Source organism: Pterocles gutturalis, unplaced genomic scaffold (genome assembly GCF_000699245.1).
Source record: "Pterocles gutturalis isolate BGI_N339 unplaced genomic scaffold, ASM69924v1 scaffold23067, whole genome shotgun sequence".
In the NCBI taxonomy this organism is placed as follows: Eukaryota; Metazoa; Chordata; class Aves; order Pterocliformes; family Pteroclidae; genus Pterocles; species Pterocles gutturalis.
The window spans coordinates 161,384-181,637 of NW_010113557.1; positions in this window are offsets into that span (position 1 = coordinate 161,384).

The window sequence follows — 20,254 nt, forward strand, 5'->3', positions numbered from 1 at the left end:
TAAACTAACCAAGAATCCAGGGGTTTTTTTCTGATTGATTTGTGATCCTCTGAAGCGTGGTCCTGTGGGTGCTCTGTATTCTTCTTCTTTGTAAATATGTATTAAATCAATTGTTTGATTTAGATCTGAATTTGTATACACACATATGGATAAACAAAAAAAATGAAGGGGACACACGTTATCTGTAGTTATACGTATATGAAGGTTTAATTATTTATAATAGTGAAAACAGGCATTTCTGTTCATTATAATCTTTAGGATCTATTTTTTTACATCCAACCATATGGTGCCGTGACGGACGGCTGAGCTGTTTGCGGTGTTCACAGTTTACCATACATGTACTGCAGATTTTATGTTGTACATAAAAAAGATATGTCTGGGCGGAGGCAGGTGAGAGGTGTTTGCTGGTGCCCTCCTGGGTGCCACTATGAGGCAGGGGACTCACCAGCTGGACGGGGCTACTTCTGCTGGCATAGATGGGGAAGGAAGGCAGCCTGGGAGCAATGGGTGAGACAGAGGTTCCTAGATTCCTAGAACCCATGAACCTGCTGGATGGCAGAGCAGGGTTTGCAGGAAATCACCCTGTGATCATGGGGTGGGCTGGAAGGGAGGGGACCCATCCCACTCAGTGGCCTGGATTTTCTTTGGTTAGATAATTCCTCGCTACTCTTTGGAAAATAACCAGCTTCCTGTGTCTGGCCCAACTCTCCGGTGCATTTATCAAGAGTCATTCAGGATCTGTGTTCCCCCCTCAAACATCTGATAAATGCCATCGCTCTGCATCACTTCTGGTGCTCTGAGTCCTCCTTCTGTGTTCCCAACAAATCACCGTGATGGGTGCAAGCCCTGAGCCTGCACCCTGCTCACCCTGTGCTGAGCAGCTCTGGGATAAGGAATTGGTGTGATCGCATGCAAAGAAAACACTAATCTAGTACCTACCAAATTACCAAGGGGTGATTAATGGGTACTTGTCAGAACCCTTTGCAGCTGGGAGGGAAAATACTGCCTGCTGTGTCATAAGAGCTGTTTGGTCCTCGCTCTTCTCTCTCTTTAAGATGGCCAAGACCTTAAAGAACATGAAAGGGACAATTTTCTGGCTTTGAAAAATGGACCAGCAAGCAAGGTTCTCGGGCAGTATTTAGAATGCAAGATTCTATAGCATCCCCTTTCCCTCTCAGCCTCCCTGTGCAGGGCTTGGCCATAGCACAGCCCACTGCTGAAAGAACTGAGCTGCAGGTATAGGAAGGGTTCTTGTATCAAAGCATATCAGTGCCTCTGTTAATTTGATGTTAAAAGAGGGGGTTTTGGTCTCTTTCTCCTAGTATAGCTGCTAGTCATCACATAAATATAAAGATTCTGTAATTGCATCATTGTGTAAGGTCTCAGTCTACAGCGACAGTTAAATACCATGTGTCTCTGCAGGAATAAGGTTTTCCCAGGCAGAAAAGATCATTACATAAGCTGCTTATCTTGTTTAACACTTTTATGTGAAAAAGATGCTGCCAGTTTTAAAACTTTTCAAACTACTTCACCCTAAAACATGGTGAAGCCAGAACTTTGCAGCTGGTGGTCACAGCTGGGATTCCTGGCCCCCAAAATCTCCCCTGCCCACAGAGAGCGTCCCAAGCTGTAAAAGGAGAGCAGAAAACGTAAAGATGTGTCTGGAGCAAAGCTGAACCCCCACAAAGGGCTGGCTGTGGGTGGGTGCTGGGTCTCGCTGTCAACTCTCTGCTGTGAGTCAGTCCTTCTGCAAGAAGGAGGAACTTTTAATCCAAGTGGCAGCTGTGACCCTGGAGCCAGAGCTCCTTCTAGGTCTCACTACTTCTGCCACAGCAAAATATATTGCAATAAGTTGTCTGCTGCTTGTTGCATTAGACCGCAAAGCCATGATGGAGACAGAGCTCTTATTGCACACAGAGCTGCATGCACCATATCACTGTGTAACAGAGAACATCATGAGAGAGTTAAATGAAATAATTTAGATAATTCTTTGTCCATCAGTCACAGTGCAACTTTATATTTGGTCATGTTCCAAGGAGATAAGCAGGTCTGCTATATCACAACCAAGGTAGAATAAACTGGCAGAAATCTCTAGTGTGTATCCCTGGAGAGCCAGGTATTGGAAAATTTTGCATGCAAAAATTCTCTGTGATACTGAGCACTTCTGCTGACCATGTCAGAGCCTGTTGCAACAGGTCAATGCTTAGGAAATAAATTGTAAGTAGTATTAACTGTAAGCATCATGGTTAGGTATACATTATGTAGCTTTTTGTGTGTCTATTTTATCATACTTGGCTGAGTGGATTTATTTGCCGCCACTGTTGAAGACAGAGCATCACCCCCTGCATCCCTTCCCAAAACCTCCTGCACTGTGGCAATGCCAGGTGACTGGGACCCCTTGTTTGGGTGAGTCCAGGGGTGACCATGGCAAACTCTCTAGGACTGGGATAATCTTCCTCTTCCCAGGAGGAATGCGCCGCACAGCTGTGGTTTGACTCCAGCTGGAAGAGTGTCAGTGACACATAATAATTTGATTCCATTTATTTCAATAAATGAAGGGTACATGTTGGAATATCGTAATACGTATTCCGCATAATAATACAAAAGTCTATACAATCATAATATAATGTTTCTATATGCTAGCAATATAATAATGTATATAATTTCTATATAATAATATAAATTTACTTATAACCTACATGCATGCAGATTTCATACCATTATCTCTCCATGTGTGAGGCAGGACCCCAGTAATACACTGTATGTGTTGAAGGCAGCAATGGATATCAGACAGGTCAAGACTGAAATACTCCATGTAGACTTTCAAACAGGCGCAATATACGGTTCTTTTGGGAAAACCTGCATGGGTTCATCCTTTCCTTGGGTACTGCAGAGGCTCCAGCTACTGTAGGAGGAGCATAGCAGGAAAAGGAAAAAGGTTTCTCAGCAAAGTCCCCTCCATCCTGTTTTTCTTCCCCACATCTCTGTCAAGAAGGGGTTCGAGTGTCACCAGGGCTTGAACTGATGCCCACGCTGGGTTACATGCCCTCAGTCCCAAGCTGCACATCACTGGGGGATGCATGCAGCTGTCTTTCAACTCATTAGAATAACTTTTGTGCATCCTTTCTGTAAAAGGAAGTGCCTTACAGCATGTTTTACGTACCGAGCAGACAGAGCTCCAGAGGAAGGCAATGAGTGCTTTGTTTATGACAGATTTCTGGTTTTATTCCCAAGGTTCAGAAGTAAATTACTACAAAAACGCCAACAGAACCTGCAATATTTGCCTCAGCATTATTCATCCAGCAATTCGGGAGCTGCAGATTAGTCTGTAAAAGACAGCAGCTAAAATACGGGGCTGCTCCGATCTCTTTTGCGCTGGTGTAAATCAAGAGTAAGTTTCACTGAAACCAATGGAGTGTAAAATTGGTGTAACTGAGAATCAGTACTGTCTCCTGTACCTATATGTCAGTGCAACTATTTGTTTAAAGTGTTTATAGACACTGCTATCATAAATAGCTTATTTTCTTACACATTAAATAGATCAAAAGTATCCAGAGTAATTTTCTATCATGACTAAAATAAACACATATATTTATTGCCGCATAACTTGCAGGAGTCGCACTCTTGTTGAATCAGAATCCAAAAATAGTGATTGATTTTTTTTCTTGGTTTAATAACAGGAATTACAGTGCTCTATGAAAACATGCATTCATTTTATTTGATTGACATCTTCAATTTTGGATATATATTCTAACTAATGGAATGAATATTGCAATATATGAATCAATTATATTTGTTCAGTTGTCAGGTTTGCAAAGTGAGAACAGTTTAAATTGTATATGATCCAGCTGCCTATATATTATGTTGTCTTAATAGACAATACTGTTATCAATACATTCGTTTTAATGAGGAGCTTATCAACATATGTAGCTCATGTCTGATTCGCTGTTATTTGTTGGAGCAATAGGATTTTACACACGTACCTCAAAATATAATCGTGCCTTACTTCGAGACCAGGAGAAGAAAGATTTTTCTAGTGTAATTAGCATCACTGCTAACTACCGAAATCACTAGTTTGCAGTCACCACTATTTATACTACTGTAATGCAGTATTGCACTGGAGTTTAGGCAGTGTTCTCAAAATGCTCCGGTCTTAATGATGGGTTAATTCCTAAAGTTATTTCAGTATGGACTTGAGTTAGAGCACACAAGCAATCATTTTGAGAATATAATTCAGCAAAGGAATAGGTCTTTGAGGAATCAGGGCTATGGAAAATATTGCAAACTTCCATTTGCTATAATTTTTCCCATTTCTTGACCTTTCCTGTAATTTAGCAGTTTGATAACTAAGTTTTTAGAAAGCATAATCTAAGAAAACAAGAAGTGACTACAAAACTCACCAGAGAAACATAATTTAAAAATTCGTTATTTTTTGTCTGAAGGGAAAGATACATCAAATGGGATCCTGTAGGTATAATATCCAATATTTTTTTTAATGGTCCGGGTGATTGAATAGAAATCTTTCTTACTAAATCTGTGAATTTGGAAGAACTGGAATTACTTCAGAAGGTAAAACTTGAATTTCAGATGACCTTGATGAAATGTCCTAAAAAAGCCAGATTGAAATATAATAGGGACAAGGGTAACACAGAAAACAGTGTAGCAGGATGTACAGAATGAAATACTAGACGTTAACATAATTCTCCCACCTCGTTGAGCATTGGTTTGGCCCTAACAAAATTTGAAGGTTTAGTTTTAGAGACCCAGGTAAACAGGGCAGCAGACAACTGAAAGAGACAGCCAGCAAATTTCCATAAATAGGGAACGTTAAAGAAAAAAAAAAAAATCCAGCCTTAAAGGAGGACATGAGTCTTCCAGTGCATGCTAGTCTCCAGAAAAGATAAATACAGCGTATTTCATGTCCTTGAAGAGTGTAACAAAAGGAAGTCATATTGCATCCTGAAATTCTGTTTAGGCACCAGGAAAAAGCTTCTTTCAAGAAATGGGTAGCAGGTCAACGAGATGGACAGTCTGCATAGGCTCCAGGCTCTCCCCTGTGGGAGGTCTTCCAGAGCAAGATGTGCCTTTCAGAAATGGGTTTGGTATAGCTAATCTCATACTTTGTGGTGCAGCCTTAATTTTCTGTAATTTTTTTATGACCTGTATGTATTTAATGTATTTCTGTAATATTTTGTTACAGCTTATATTAACCATTTTTACTGTGCAAATACTCAAAATGGCAAAAACATTACAAATCAGTCCAAGAAACTTTTCCAAGCTAAGTTCTCGGTTTTGCTATTTTATTTACTTCAGATTTGCAGAGGATTTGAAGAACTGAATTTGATGGAAATAGGATGAATATTTGTTTGCCTGACAAATAAGTTTAGAAACAGCATGAGGAGTTCTGGATAGGTAACTCGCTTGACTGAGGTTGTATTTTTCAGTATTTTAAAGAGACTGCACAGAAATTTTGATGAACCCTATTTGATGCAGACTGATTTGGTACCTGAACTTTCATTTGGAGGTGCAAACCTCTGAGCATAAAACACAGGTGGCTTTGTCAATTGTCTTATCTGCAAGAATTCAATCTTTGTCTTTTCAAACTAGAAAGTCTCTTTTGCTTATCAGACCCGATGCCTGTACAGGTTGTCATTTGTTTCTGCTCCCTACTGCTGGAGAGCTGGAGCAGAGCTGCTCTGCTCACTGGGACCCCCGGACAGGAATACAAAGGGAGTATTAAGTGATCTAATGCTATGAAAGTAAATAATTTTCGGCTAGCATGCTGAACTTGTACACATTTGAGTTGAAACCAGAAAGAGATGTTTTCCTGTACTACTCCACAGTGCACTGTGTAAGAAGATTTGACAGAAATGTTTTCTTTTCGGCTCAGTTTTAAGGAACTAGAGCACACGGGCAGTGGGACTTAGTCTTGGAATAAGCAGCATCATGTACTGCTGGAAATGAACTTCTGCAAAAACACAAATGCTCTGTTGGGGAAAATGCAGGAGTGTGTGCTGTGGACAGGGGAACAGCCTGGATCCCCCAGTGTGCCCTGTGCCCAGGCATAGCCATGGCTCTGCCATCGCAGACCAGCCCAGCTCTGAAGGGTCATTCCTTTTCTGCTGGCTCACAGATGTGGGAGTTAGAAGACAGCAAAATAAGTTACAGCAGATGCAGATGATCTATTGTGGTCTACTGGGTGAAGAACACTGTTTTGAACAACTAATAGGCAAATTGAAATAGATGCTCACCTGATGAACTAAAATATGATCATGATAAAGATCACATATCACTTTCTGCTCCTGGAAAAAAAAAAAAAAAAAACCCAACCTTTTTCTTAGTCTTTAGGCTGGAGCTGTATGTCAGCTTGCACTCACTCCCATGTTGGAATCCCTTTGTACATACACAAATGTCACTGCATCAATCGAGAACATTAAGTCAAGATTGTAACAGTGTTCTTGGTGGCTCTGGTAACAACCAAAATAAACACGATCCTTTCAAGAATGCAAACCTTCATGCTTCCAGGTACTAAACAACCTCTAGTTAACAATAGTAAGGAAGGATTTTTTTGTGTGAGCGTGTTATCTTGTAACTGTCTGCTGGAGACCCCAGCAGGGGATTATTCCTGAGTTTGTTCTGGCCTCCAAGAGAACAGGATACGGGGAGAGATCAGCCACTTTCTAATTCTGAACCAAATCTGGAAGGTCCATGATACTGTGCCATCATCCACTGTCTTTAATTCTGCTGGAAGTCTAAGAAAATGTAGTTTTCTTAATGGTGTCTGAATTCAGTCTTGTCTGTGGCAGTGAATGTTAATTTACATACATGGGGGAATTGTGTAACTGATTTCAAAGCTCTTCCTAGACCTCCAGGTAACCAAGAGAACTAAAGAAGTTTTTGTGGGGGATAAAATAAGTAGGAATTATACTGGAAATTCCTTTTTTGTAACAGTGACACTTTTTCACATTGGCTTTGGGCATGTGTAAACAGAATAGAAACATGCATCTGTCTTCAGATTAAGGGGGTTTTACTAATGTGGTGTTATTGTCAGGATACTAATTTGTTACTTATAATGATAATTCTTTGTCTACATGAGAACAGGCATACATCACGCACACAAGCACATATACACTGTGCTTGCTTTCATAAAATATTTATGAATCATTATTGGCATTAGGGATATCTGAAGCCAAAATTCACAGGAGGAAATTTCATAGAAAATTAAATTATGGAATATTTATCCATCCAGTAAGCTGTCCTGAGTATGTGTCTCCAGCAGAATTAGGGAGTTACTTATTTATGAGCTGGTCTCCTATTCTCTTCCTTAAAGAGAAATCCCGGAACAGGTTGAAGAGGATATTTGTTTACAAATTGGCCGGAGAGCATTGTTTTCCATTTGATTTGCAATGACTAATGAGCAACATAATTTTTAATCATAGGTTTTCAAGCCTGACATGCTGACAAACACATCCTGCGTGTGTTACATTCGGCATGGCATAATGCAGGCAGCCGTGTATGCTAATGGGAGAACAAAAGCAGTGTGAAAAAGATCAATGTGTTGGAAGAGAATAAGACTTTTCTAGGGAGTGAGCTGTGATGTAAACATTTCTCATTTTAGGACTTCTTAGGACACGGTTTTGTGCTCAAAGAGAAGCCGAACCCTCAGCTTGGGATGCGGAGGAAAGGGGCCGAAAGAAATCAGTTTGTCTGCACTAATGAATCAAAGGCCGGCAGTCACCAGGGACAAATAGAGCATGAGATCTCATGATCAGAAGTTCTTGAGGATGGCTCCTAAGACACCTCAGACTGTATGTCAGGGAAGGCTGTAAGCAAATTGACCTTGACAAAGCTTTTAAAATTTCACTAGTTCAGCACATTCTGCCACCTTCTGCATAAAGGACCACCTTTGGAGGTCAGCTTTATCTTCTTCCTCTGAAACCCCAGTACCAAAAGGTCCCAGGGGAGACTTGGCTACTCCTCTCCTGGGGTTGATTTTTGCAGCATCCTTAAACACAATGACCTCAAGGAGATTTGCAACCTTGCATTTCCGTTCCCAAAATTTGGAAAGAGCTAAAATAACTTTTTTCACTTCCCAGTACCAAAGAAGGATTTTCAAAGGTGAAAAATGGGAGAGGACAGGGCAAGACAAGGATTATCCTTGGTATTGAAACACATGGTCAGCAGGCACAAGTGCCAAATCCAGCAGTAGTTCTGCTTCTCTGTGTGGTTCGGGTACATCATACCACCTCCCCTGCCTGGCTGTGCAGAAGTTCAGAGTCCTTGCTGCATGTGCCTAACGTGATGCTCAAAGCATCATTATTCTCTTATTAACTGCATATATACATGTATACACTGCTATTCCTTGATAATCTCTTGTTTGAATGATCATAAAGGTGGGTTTCTTTAAAACTCAGTTGCTATCACAGCCTTTCCAAAAAAGCTATTTTGGCTTGAAAATGGCTTTCATCTCCTTTTTTTCTAGCAACAAAGAGCCTCTTTAAAGTGGAGATGACTCTGATAGCACCGGAGACATTAACACATGTTGTTGCTGTAACCTCTTTAACAGTTCTAGGAATTTAATTTTAATTAATTACCTTGTACTGAGAATGGAGAAAGCGAGAAATGCATCACCTGCTTTTATGGGGAAGAAGAGCAAAGTTCAAAACTTCTTGAAAGACTTAGTGAGAGAGAAAACAAGACTGCTGTGTTTTCTGCTTCTGATTTAGGGCTGAAAGATACTTTGCACTAGATTATCAATTTACTTTGCATTTTAATCTACGTAAATCCCATCAGCATGTGCCAACTACTACCAGAAACATGCTTCTGTGCTGCCACTTCTGACCATATATTGCAGGAAAGACTGAATGTAATGTGAGCAAACAAAGGATATAGAATAACAGAGAATTTACCCAGGAGCTCTAAGACAGAATAAAAGGTGTACCAGGTAAAACTATGTGTTTGTAAAGAGAATGGGCTTCCGCATTTTAGAAGTGCTTGGGTAGCTTTAATGGAGAAGGATTCTAATGATTTTTGACATGTGTTAATGGTGTGTGTCACGTTCTTTATACTTTCCTAATGACATGTCTAATTTTTGATGGCATGTGTCACATTGCATATATTTGTTAAATATAGGTCACAAGCTAAAAATATGCACTATATTAGCAAAATATATATGATAACAATTGCATATATCTCACTTGCTACAGTAACCTCAGCTGACCATAAATATGATTCTGGAGGGGTTTCTAAAACTCAGTGGCAAATGTTTTTTAAAACCCTGTGTTAAAAGGTGGCAAAAACTCAGACTTTGGTGGAGTTGGTATTGATGAGAAAAAGGAAATATTTCTCACCGGAGGTTATTCTTAGAGATAGCATCTCTTCCTGTTGTAAGAAAGTTGAAAATCGCTGATACAGTGATGTGGTAGTCGTTGATTTATATGGTTTGGCAAAAGCTAGGAACAGCACCTCTAGGGAGAAAGGGTAACGGGAGAGACACATTTCAGGCTATCGGTGAAAAACGGCTGCTCAGCATTACAGCAGTGACCTTCTGCCCCTTGGAGTGTATGGTTGATATTATGCTTCTTCAGGCAGGAGCACAGGTGATAAGTAACTGGTTTTTAGGTCCCAGGATTCACACAGGAGTTTGTGATATGAAAGCTGGAGCTCCTGGAGAGGCAGCAGGTGACTGTTCTCTTACCAATTAACAATCATTTTCTGGCCAGTGGTTAGTGGTCGTACAGCTAGAAATTAGTCTTATACACAGTGTCTAGTCCAGATATTTCCAACATTCAGCTTTCATGCTTCAGCTCAATAGCCCAGTCTCACAGAACATGGTCTTGATCTTGGTGATATTTTTTTCTTTGCAAAAAATTTATATAAGGTGTAAATGGGTCTTAATCACCAGGTAGAAGCTAGGTTATGGAGAGGATGGTGGCCACATATCTTTTTATAAGTCATTATCTTAATGTCTTATTAGAGAAAGATTGTATTAACTTTTTTTTGCTGGTTAAAGAAAGGAAACAAGGTTGCAGTATTTTTCCTGTGTTTGAATGTTAGTCTTGTTTTTCACAACTTTTTAAACTATAGATAAATAAAACTGTTAGGACTGTTATAATACCATCCTTCTCCAGCACTTGCTAGATCAAGTTGTGGTACTGGTGTGGGCTGAATGGCACTGTTAGTGCGTGTATTATGTAAAGGGGAGTAGGGTTTGCTTTTGCTAGCTAAGGGGAAACAGATACCTTAATGGACTAACAAGTATTACTGAGAAATGAATATGAAAAATAGATAAAGCTCTAAAAGCCATATGGTTGAGATATATAGATAGATATATATGTATCAACATGTCCAGTTCAGACAAGCTTTGAATGAAGGAAACAAGATAAGAGATTGAATGGAAAGCCATTTCATACTAGTTGGAGCCTCTCTAATCCTACTTTAATTTGATGGTCAAGAGTTTTAAATGAAATGTTGGAATTGCCTCTGTCACATACATCTGAGCTCTCAAAGCCACACCTCAGGGAAAGGTTTCTACACTTTGATCCCAGCAGAAATGATGCATCGGGGGGGAGGGGGGGTGGAAATAATCTTAGCCAAGAAACTTCCTCAACTTGGAAACTTTACTCCAAAAGCATTTCTAAGTTATAAATCCTTGAAATAACAGCCCCCTCATATCTGGTCTACTTCTGCATATGAATGCACCAGTACTTCAGCTTTGGCAGAAGTCTCCTGTTTTCTTCCTACTGATAATTTTTATGTCTAGCATAGGGATTAGGCTGTTCTCTTCTATCCACCAGAGTTGCTACAGCTTTCTCTCCCTCCTCCCACACCCTCTGCCAGCCCCTCATGTGCTCCCCAGTTGTGAACCCACTGTGGAAAAAGCACTTTTCCATGAGTGTGTGCCAGCCTTTGAGAGAGAAATTTTATGACCGAGGATTGCTGCAACAAAGGCAATTAGAAGTCTGCTGCATATGCATTAAATAGACTATAGAATCCTAAAATGAAGATGTTACTAGGAGCAGCCCATGAGGATGCTGAGCTAGAGGAAGCATGACAACAGATAATTTCAAATCCAGCCAAGCTTGAAAGAGGTGTGTTTTCCTCCTTCCATGAAGTTAAGAAAGAGTGAGCTATAAAATCCCCTGACTTGAACAAGCAACACTCACTTTCTTTGTGTGCTGTCCTTAGTTTTACACCACTTATTAGAGAAAATTTTGTTAATCTTTGGGAGATAACAATTATTAAGCAGTTAAAAAAGATAAAATATCTACACTGAGGAGATAGTAACTGTCCACTTCTTCTGCAGCAGATAACATCACAATGCCACCACAGTAAGAAAAGCAATAAATCACTGACAAGAAATCAGGCATATCTTCTAAATTATTTCACAGATACCATGAAATTCTGTTTTAATTGAAGATATTGACAGCTTTTCCTATTAAAGGCCAGATGATTCAAAGAGCAGAATACTGAAGACACTGTTTTCAAATATTTTCTTGGCTTTCGTAAGACTTGGATGACTCACCTTCATGTCTATCACATAAAGCGATCCATGACACCAAAGACTGACACTAAAAAGAAAATTTTCTTCTGGGTGAAGTTACCTACTACCCTGTAACACCTAAGTCTGGTCATGAGGCTTAGATGACCATTAGCACTTTCTGTAAGAGAAATATTCACTGCAGAGCCCAAAGGGAGAAGGTGAAATTCTGTTTCATCCCACCATCAGGTTCCAGAAATCTCTTTCTTTTGGCATCAGAATATGAACTCTGCAAAATCCCTGATACTTATGGCTGGAGAACTCGGTTCAGAGAGAAATAATGATCCTTCCAAAAGACAACCCACAAGACAAGGTGATCTCAAGATAAAAGACTTTCATTTCAACAGTGTTTATATACGACTTTTCCTTATCTTTGACCTGAAAGCTTTGCTGAAGTCCAGCTAGGGCTGATATTCAGGATCACAGTGGGCAAAGGAAGCTTTGGAGTCCATAGGTCTTAACACACAATATATATGTTCATGGGAGGACTGACAGGTACTGTTGATATTGCCAATATTGACGTTGGCAAAAATGTCATTTATAAAAAAAATAAATTCAAGCCACAGAAAAGACTTTCCATTATGAGGAAGGCCTATGAGGTATCCTGGGGAGCTGAAACACTTCACTATTATAGATTCATATGGCTGAGATTTCCTGATGAAATCTAGAGAATTATTTTTGAAGCCCGAGAGGGAGAGGGTTGGAAACAACAAAGGAAACTGTGATTCCTACATAGTGCTTTTCTTTCCACCTTTTTCTATGCTTGTTTCTCCAAAATCATGAATGTATGGGACTTTTAACACGAAGGTGGAGTTGCTTATTTATCTATATTATATCTGTGTTTGTGCTAGCTACAGCTTAACTTCTGAAGGACATTTTCATAAGTTGTATCAAAAGCCCATGAAGTTGTATTTTACACAAATTAGAGATACATCATGTTCTTCACTTATCCTTCCTTCAAAAAGACCCATTTACTTCTCCTTCACTGAAAAATGGGATGTGTAGTGTTCAGCAGAATGAGCACTGAAAGCGTGATGCAGTTTGTGAGTAAATGAGGTTTCAATGCCTCTTTTAAATACCTCAGGAATGTTACTAATATCACGATGTGATGAATACATAGAAGACAGATAGGTTAGCTCCCATGTTTAATATTCCGAGCATATTGCAATGCCTACAATTCTCCTTCTGAAGTGAAACAAAGTGGCTGTGCATGTAAAGGAAGTGGTTAGGTGATAGATTGAATATAGCTGGGAAAAGAAATAATTGAGAATTAGGCTTATGAATGATCCAGTGACCGGGAACATGAGTACCTGGTATTCTGATAAAGAGCAAGAACTCTGTAATTTGCTTCAAATTCCTCTACAAAGTTTTGAGCATGCTAGATGTACCTTTGGCTGTACTTCCCACAAATCATATTTTGCTTGTGAGGTAGAAAGACAGAAGAAGAGATTCCACTCTTGTTCATTGTTTATTCACATAGAGAGCTGCTAAAGCCGAATGGAGTCATTGGGTGTTACTGCAGTAGGCTTCTGCACTGGAGGGACAAGTTGGCTGCTTGCTGAATCACATAGTACAGCATCTGCTGTACAGTCTGAAATTAAAGTGCTCTATAGGCTTCACTAACGAGGGTCCCCTGGGGTTGTCCCAGCTCCCCAGCAGTGCATATGCAGGAGGTTAAGAGAGCAGCAGCCACCCTGTACTGCTGAACGTTGTCTCCTCCCATCCCATGGATGGCTACAGCACGTAATTCCTTCCCTTACAAAAAACATCTCATTGTTAAGACTCTCTGAGCACTAGCAAGCGGCAATACTGATGTCCTGGTTTTACTTGGGACAGAGTTAACTTTCTTCACAGCAGCCAGTGTGAGGCTGTGTTTGGATTTGTGCTGAGGAGAAGCTGATCACACACTGATGGTTAGAGCTGCTGCCAGGACAGTCAAGGACTTTCCAGCTTCTCTGCTGTGCCCGTGTCTGCAGGGGCAGGAGAAGCTGGGAGGGAGCACAGCCCCAGTGACCAGCCCAGGATTCGACCTTAGGTTTAGGACTGAGACCCATATTGGCCAACGGTCTATTCCATATCATGCACAGCATGCCCAGTGTAGAGGTGAGGCTCTGTCTGGAAGGGCTCTCTCTTGCTCTGGGTTGGCTCCCTCTGGGTTGCCCTTCTCTCAGGGTCATCTCGGATATTTGGGGTCTTATGTCTTTTCTGGGATTGTGGTTTCATTACTCTCCCTGCTCTGGGATCGTTAGTGGGAACGGGCTGATCCTTGGTCATCGGATGGTGAGCGGTAACACTGTTTGACTCATTTGTATACTTGTCTATATTACTATCATCATCATTATTTTCAATATTATTGTAGTTTAGTCATTAAATTGTTCTTATTTCAATGGATGAGTCTCTTTCCACCCTTTTAATTCTCTCCCTGATCCCCGGGAGGTGGGAGGGGGAGGATGAGTGAGCAGCTTTATGGTGTAAAACTACAACAACAAAATATCCAGAACTGCTGGGTGAGACGTGAATCACAAATACCAGTACTGAAATCAGCCCATTTATGCTAATGCATAACAGACATTTAAGTTTTTAGCAATTAGGCATCAGTTTGCACCTTTCTTTTTCCTGAAGCTACTATGCAGTTTTTTGCATCTGATATTCTATGATTTATGTCAATAATGTAGAAACAGAGTGTGTTGCTTTAAGGAAAAAAAAAAAACACAACCCAAAACACAACAACAAGTAAGATGCGAAAGAGCAATGAAGATTATAAAAAGCCTGGAAAACCTGAGTTTCTGTGTTTCTAGAGAGTTATCAAAAAAAAAAAAATTATTTTTCAAGTTGCTATATTGAACTCAGGAAGAAAATAAAAAATGCTTCCCTTGCTGTTCCTTTCAGTATTCACTTTATGCTTTATTTGGAAGTTAGATTCATCTCCACTCTAAAATGTACTCTACTTTTATCTTAAGTATTACTATTTCCGAATGAACAAAGGATATTTCTTATCAGAGTCTTCCGGCTGGACTTCCTAATGCATTTGATTTCCAGCTATTAAACTGGGAGCCTTATAATCACAATCACTTTGTGGTTTTTAAGACCCTACAGGTTTAGAAGTGTATGGACATTCTTATAAAGATTATTACTTTATTTTTTACTTAACAGTGTTTGCCAATATCCTCTTGGCTAGTGGCTAAAAGATGACAAGACCAGCAAGTCAAACCTCTGCACATCTGTGCTCCTCTGGCACTGCTATTTGTTCTCGATTAACCCCTCCAAACCTGTAGTTTCAACAGTAGCTTAGACTCTTTTAAGGCAGAATTATCAAACCGTTGTTCTCTACCCATCAGAAATATTCATACAGAGTTATTAAAGCATTCTTATTAAAATAATTGCAAGAATCATCTCAAAACTTTCTAAAACCTGATTTTGAAGCAAAACCTTCTTCCAGGTTCTCTTAAATTAGTTGGCCAGGTCTAAAAAATGCTGAAATGAGTGGTCTCATTGCAAGGATGCTGATGGAAGTGGGATCAGGAGATGCTGGGATTTAACAAGAGCTGGATTTAGGGAACGTAATGCACAGAGAGGGCAGCACAGTCCCAGTCCCCCCTGCTCTCCACAGGCCCTCAGTGCTGCTGTTTGCTTTAGTTAAGACTAGAATATTTCAAGTAAAAGTCGGTAAAGGCTGCTTTTCTATCACAGGCTAATTTACATCTCATTTTAAATTATTTGCAAAATTTATTACAAACTTTCAAATTGCATTTCAGTATTTTCTTTCAGCTGGTAAATCACCAATTTAACAGAACAACATTCCTTCAATTTTTTAATGAAAATTAGGATCAAATTTGCAGGATCATTTTACTATCTAAAATCATAAGTGATTGGCTAACAATTTACACTGAAAAGTGTGTGTTTTATTCCTGCTATATATTTTAATGAGTTTTGCAGATAATCCATTCAATGTGGATGGGAAATGTACATTTAACAAAATAGTCTTGAAATACCAGCCTAAAACTTGTTTGTCTGATTCATGTTATATGTAATATGAAACACCTTCCCAAGAACACGGCCCTTTTGCAGCAAAGTCTTGCACATATACTTAGCTTTAATCACACTTCTGAAGCTCTCTGATTTCAATGGGATTTAAGTGTGTGCTTGAAGGTAAGCCTGTGACTAAACGGTTTCTTGTACCAAGCTACTAACGCACCTGCATAAGCAAGGAGATCTCAAAAGAATAACAGGTTTTTTCCTCGATCCAAGTAAATTAAGAATAAAAAAAAATATTCTTCACAATACATTTGATTCAACAATAAAGTACCTACAAAAAAAACAGTGTACAGTATCAGCCTTATAAAGTGCAAATATCCTTGTTGTAAGCAGAGTGAAATTATATCAGAAAATAACTTTCCTTTGTAGCAGTTTACCCCTTGCATCTGCCACCATGCAGCTGTCTGGTCTGAAAAGTGTTTCCAGGCCATGCTCCCGCAGGCTGGATTCAACCATCAGCTTGGCACTAGTATTATTCCTGTAAAATACCTTCCTCCAAAGCGTTATGCTCTGGCGTTATGATTTATTGCTCACATTCCTAGTAATTAAAAAAAAAAAAAAAAAAAGAGGAAATACCATCCTATTAATTACTTTCTTCTGCTCCTAAACTCAAATATCCACGGACTAAAGAAACTGTGTGTCATAGAAGGTTATTTGTCTGTTAACACAAAAGACACACACACCCAACACATATATTTGCGCTTTGGAGGAGTCTCTGTGTCTCTATTACCTTATACATGGGTTTGGATTAAATTTTGGATTGTTTCCAAAAAAATATTGTAATAATTATTTAGTAAATTTTAGATTCAAGGCAAATCTTATAATTGGACATCAAGTACCCTCAGGCTTAATTTAGAGTGCACATACCCAAGATGGCACAATTCCAATTACCTGCTTAATTTTATAGATTTGAATTTGCTTGGCATGACATAAGAAATAGCACAACATTTCACACCTAACAGCATTTCTGGCTAGATATAGTCAATCAAATCATCACTTGCATTTCAAACTGGTATAAAATTATACATTTTCTAGTTCCAAATCCCTACCTCTGTGCATTTGTGCCTTTTATGCATACCTTGCATGATCTCCCTATGCACAATCGTGTGAAGATTAAGTTTAAATCAATGAGAAAAATATGTGAAACATCTGGAAGCATTCATATTTCTGCAGAGATATTTTACCTGCACAGACCATTATGTTGAAACCACGGGAAAAGTAATTTACCTCTACAGCTGTAAAGTCTGTATGGTTATAAAATCTTATCAAATAAAAGTGCATTGTCTTGTCTACGGAAATTCTGGAAGCAGTCCCTAATTATTTACGATAACTTACTGTTATTACCATTTACAATAGAAAAATAAAGAACATTCTGGGTTAATTACATTATGTCTAATTTATTGTTGCTAAATATAGACTGGCCCACAATGAACACTGAACTGTAAGAAGTTGGGATCCAGAAGGGGGAATTATTTCAGCACATCTGATTTCTGCTGTTCTTGGCAGCATATTTAACCAAGACAGGAACCCTGGGTGACTGCACACACGGCCTCCTTACATTTGCAATCAGCAGTTGCATTTGTTTTGCTGACAAGACAAACTCCCTTCTGCCCGTTCCCCTGAAACCTGCCCTGGGTTTCTCTCTCTGTGCACATGTGGGCCATGGCAGCAGGATTTGGTCCTTTGGGGTTTCAGGGCTCTCGAGGGACTCCCAAGCCCTCGCGTCCTCCCTGCAGATGGTCGTGAGCCTTCAGGGACCAAGATTTTGAGCTTTTGTTCTCAATTTGCTTACATTGATGATTCATGTTGATGTTTTAAACATACTGACCACTTATGGGAGACACTGTTTGGAATACTTTAGGAGCACCTTGGCAGGTCCCCTGCTGAAAACTGCGGTTGGAGGCTTTTCTTCATCCTCCTGCACTCCTGAGGAGCAGCCAGCTCGTGGGCAAAACCACTTGTGTCAGTTCACTGTTGGGAATCAGTGCCCTCCCATGGGGATCGCTCCTCGGGCTCCTTTAACACTTACTGGTTTTATTTCAGTGTCACCTTCCAGGGATGGTGGCAGATGAAGGTCTAGCCATGCCAGCAGCTGCGCAAGCACAAAACAGCTGCAGGAAACATCATCTTTGCACCCAAGACAATAGATATGGACTGGAAGCAAAGTGTAGAGGTAAATTGATTGGATGCCTAATCGGGAGTCTGCTTTTCTCTATTTTACTTAAACGCAGCCTACAAAACCAACCATATATCCTTAGTTGCACTAAATGAAGCACCATAACACTTGGCACAACTCTTTTAAGCCTGCCTTCCCAGGTTTAAATGAGAAAGTATTTTCTCTTTTGTTTGGTGCCTTTCTCTTATGTTTTCATTCCATATGCAGAGGGGTTTTTTTCAATGCACATATTTTCTTATAGCTATCAAGCATGTAGGAATTTGATTCACACACAAAATCCTTCTCCTAACAGTACAGGAGTATTAGCAGCACAAGCAAGTTGGAAATTCCAGATTGGGTTTTTGTTCAATTCCTATTAGGAGTCACATTCAAAGTGAGCCCAGAATTTGTTCCTAAAGTTTTCAGGTGGAAATAAATCCTTTGCTTTCACCTGTGCATAGAGAAAAATCCTCCCAAATCCACTGGGCTGACTCCCCCGCACAGCCTGTGCCTGGTAATGAAAATATTCTCAGTGTGCTGCGGTAAGATTAGTGGACACTTTACCCAGCCTGTGAACTCCAGATAAATCCCAGAACAGCAGCAGGAAGAAAGCAACATAAGCTCAAGCAGAAGGTCTCCGTTTATTGGAAATCCGCATACTGTATGCTTGAACAGCTGCAGGGTAACAAACTGCTATACCTGCCTCTCCATATATGCAAGATCAGAAAAGCAGATGCTGCCCTGACCTGACCTCTATCCATTGCATTTGTGTTGCTCCACTGATCTGTGGTTATTTGTGACCCAATTATATGGTTACATTTATTATTCCTATTTAATTCAATTACTTGTGCATGGTTTCTAGATGTGTGTCTGTAAAAAAAGGTGGATATGGGGATTACATATTTTGTCATTTTTTCAGGGTTTCCAGCTCATATATTCCCTTTATAGAAAGCTGATAATTCTGCTTTTAGCAATGATACAGGTTATAACCGCTTCGCCGTGTCACCCGGCTGAGACCTGCAGCCAGTGGAGCTGGTCTCCACACCAGCCCAAAGGCAGACCAGGGTAAAGCCCCGATCTTTCTAACAGCAAAGAAAATCAGACACAGCCTGGGCGTGCTGCAGAACCTCTGTGCTAAGGTGAAAGGTGTGAACTGTGTTGGTGAACCCTTCACCAGAAAGAAAACCAGCTTGGCTGGGATGAGGCTGTTCTGCCGTTGAGGTTTCCAAGGGTAATGGAGGCTCTCCTGTATCCCCAAGGTTTTTCATCATTGTGCTGCCAGGAGAAGATCCCCCAAGCACAGGGAAAAGCTGCAGCACTGGATCTCCTTCAGTGCTGGTGTCTGCCAGGCCCTGGGGACGGCCACACAACAAGGTCCAGGTGTGAGATGCAACCCGAGCAGCCCCAGGGCATTGATAGCACTGTCCCTAAACGTCCTCAGACATCCCCGTGTGCTTTCAGAGCAGTACTGATGAAGCCAGTGACAAGCTAAAACCCCAAGGGATCTCCCAGCAGAGAAAGACCAGTCACTCCTGTCTGCTCTGCCTCTTAGAAAGACATGTTATCTCTCAGGGATCAAGTGGACCCTTAAGGATGGAGTGGAGAAGGCCACCATGGGGGCCAGCAAGGAGGAGGAGATGGAAAACATCTGGCTTCAGCAAAAGCTTCCGGTGGTCTGCAGAAATCAGGCAGAATCTAAAAATTCCAGCTGCGAGGGACTTTCCAAACCTTTCTCCTAACGAGGTGCCTACTCCAGGTCTACACCATAGGCAATGTGGGCTTAGTTTGACAACTTAACTGCTCATCAGGTTCTTCTTGCAGGTAAAAGGGTAACTTAGCCTCCTTTATTGTAGGTTATATTGAAATGCAAAGTCGAGCCCAATGTTTAAAAAAACGTTTAATTGTAAAAAGCAATAACTTCATAAAGATGGGAACACATTTTATTTGCTCGTTGGTAGAGTTTTACTTACAAAATCTATTTTAAGCCAAGATACTATTTGAGGTTTACAGATATTTGTGGACCATGCCTTAAGGAAAAAACTGTTTACTAATAGATATGAAAATTAACTGAGGTTATATGTCACACTGAAACTCTAAATATTTTTCTCACTATTCTATCTAAAGATGAAACAACAGACTGCTAGAAGAAATAGAAGATTGCTTTGTGAAAGGACTAGTTCTAGCTAGCGACGGAGGATTTATCAAAGCTTGGGACTCTGGGAGTAGATATCAACAGATATGTATCCTGAGTAGGCAAAAGAAAAATCATTAAACTTACAGCATTTGATGAAGTGTACACTGAAAATGAGAAGATATAAAGAAGACTCTTCTTTCAGCCTGTCGGGAAAAACTTTTTGTGTGCTTCACATACATATCTGCAGGACAGCACATCGTGGCTAAACTCAACTTTTTGAATTTCTCCTGAGCCTTTAATTAGGGAAATAGTTTGCAGTTAGCAGTGGCTCTGGTTTGATCTCTTTCTGCTTTGGAGAGACTTTTATTTACTTTCCCTAGCAGCGACATGA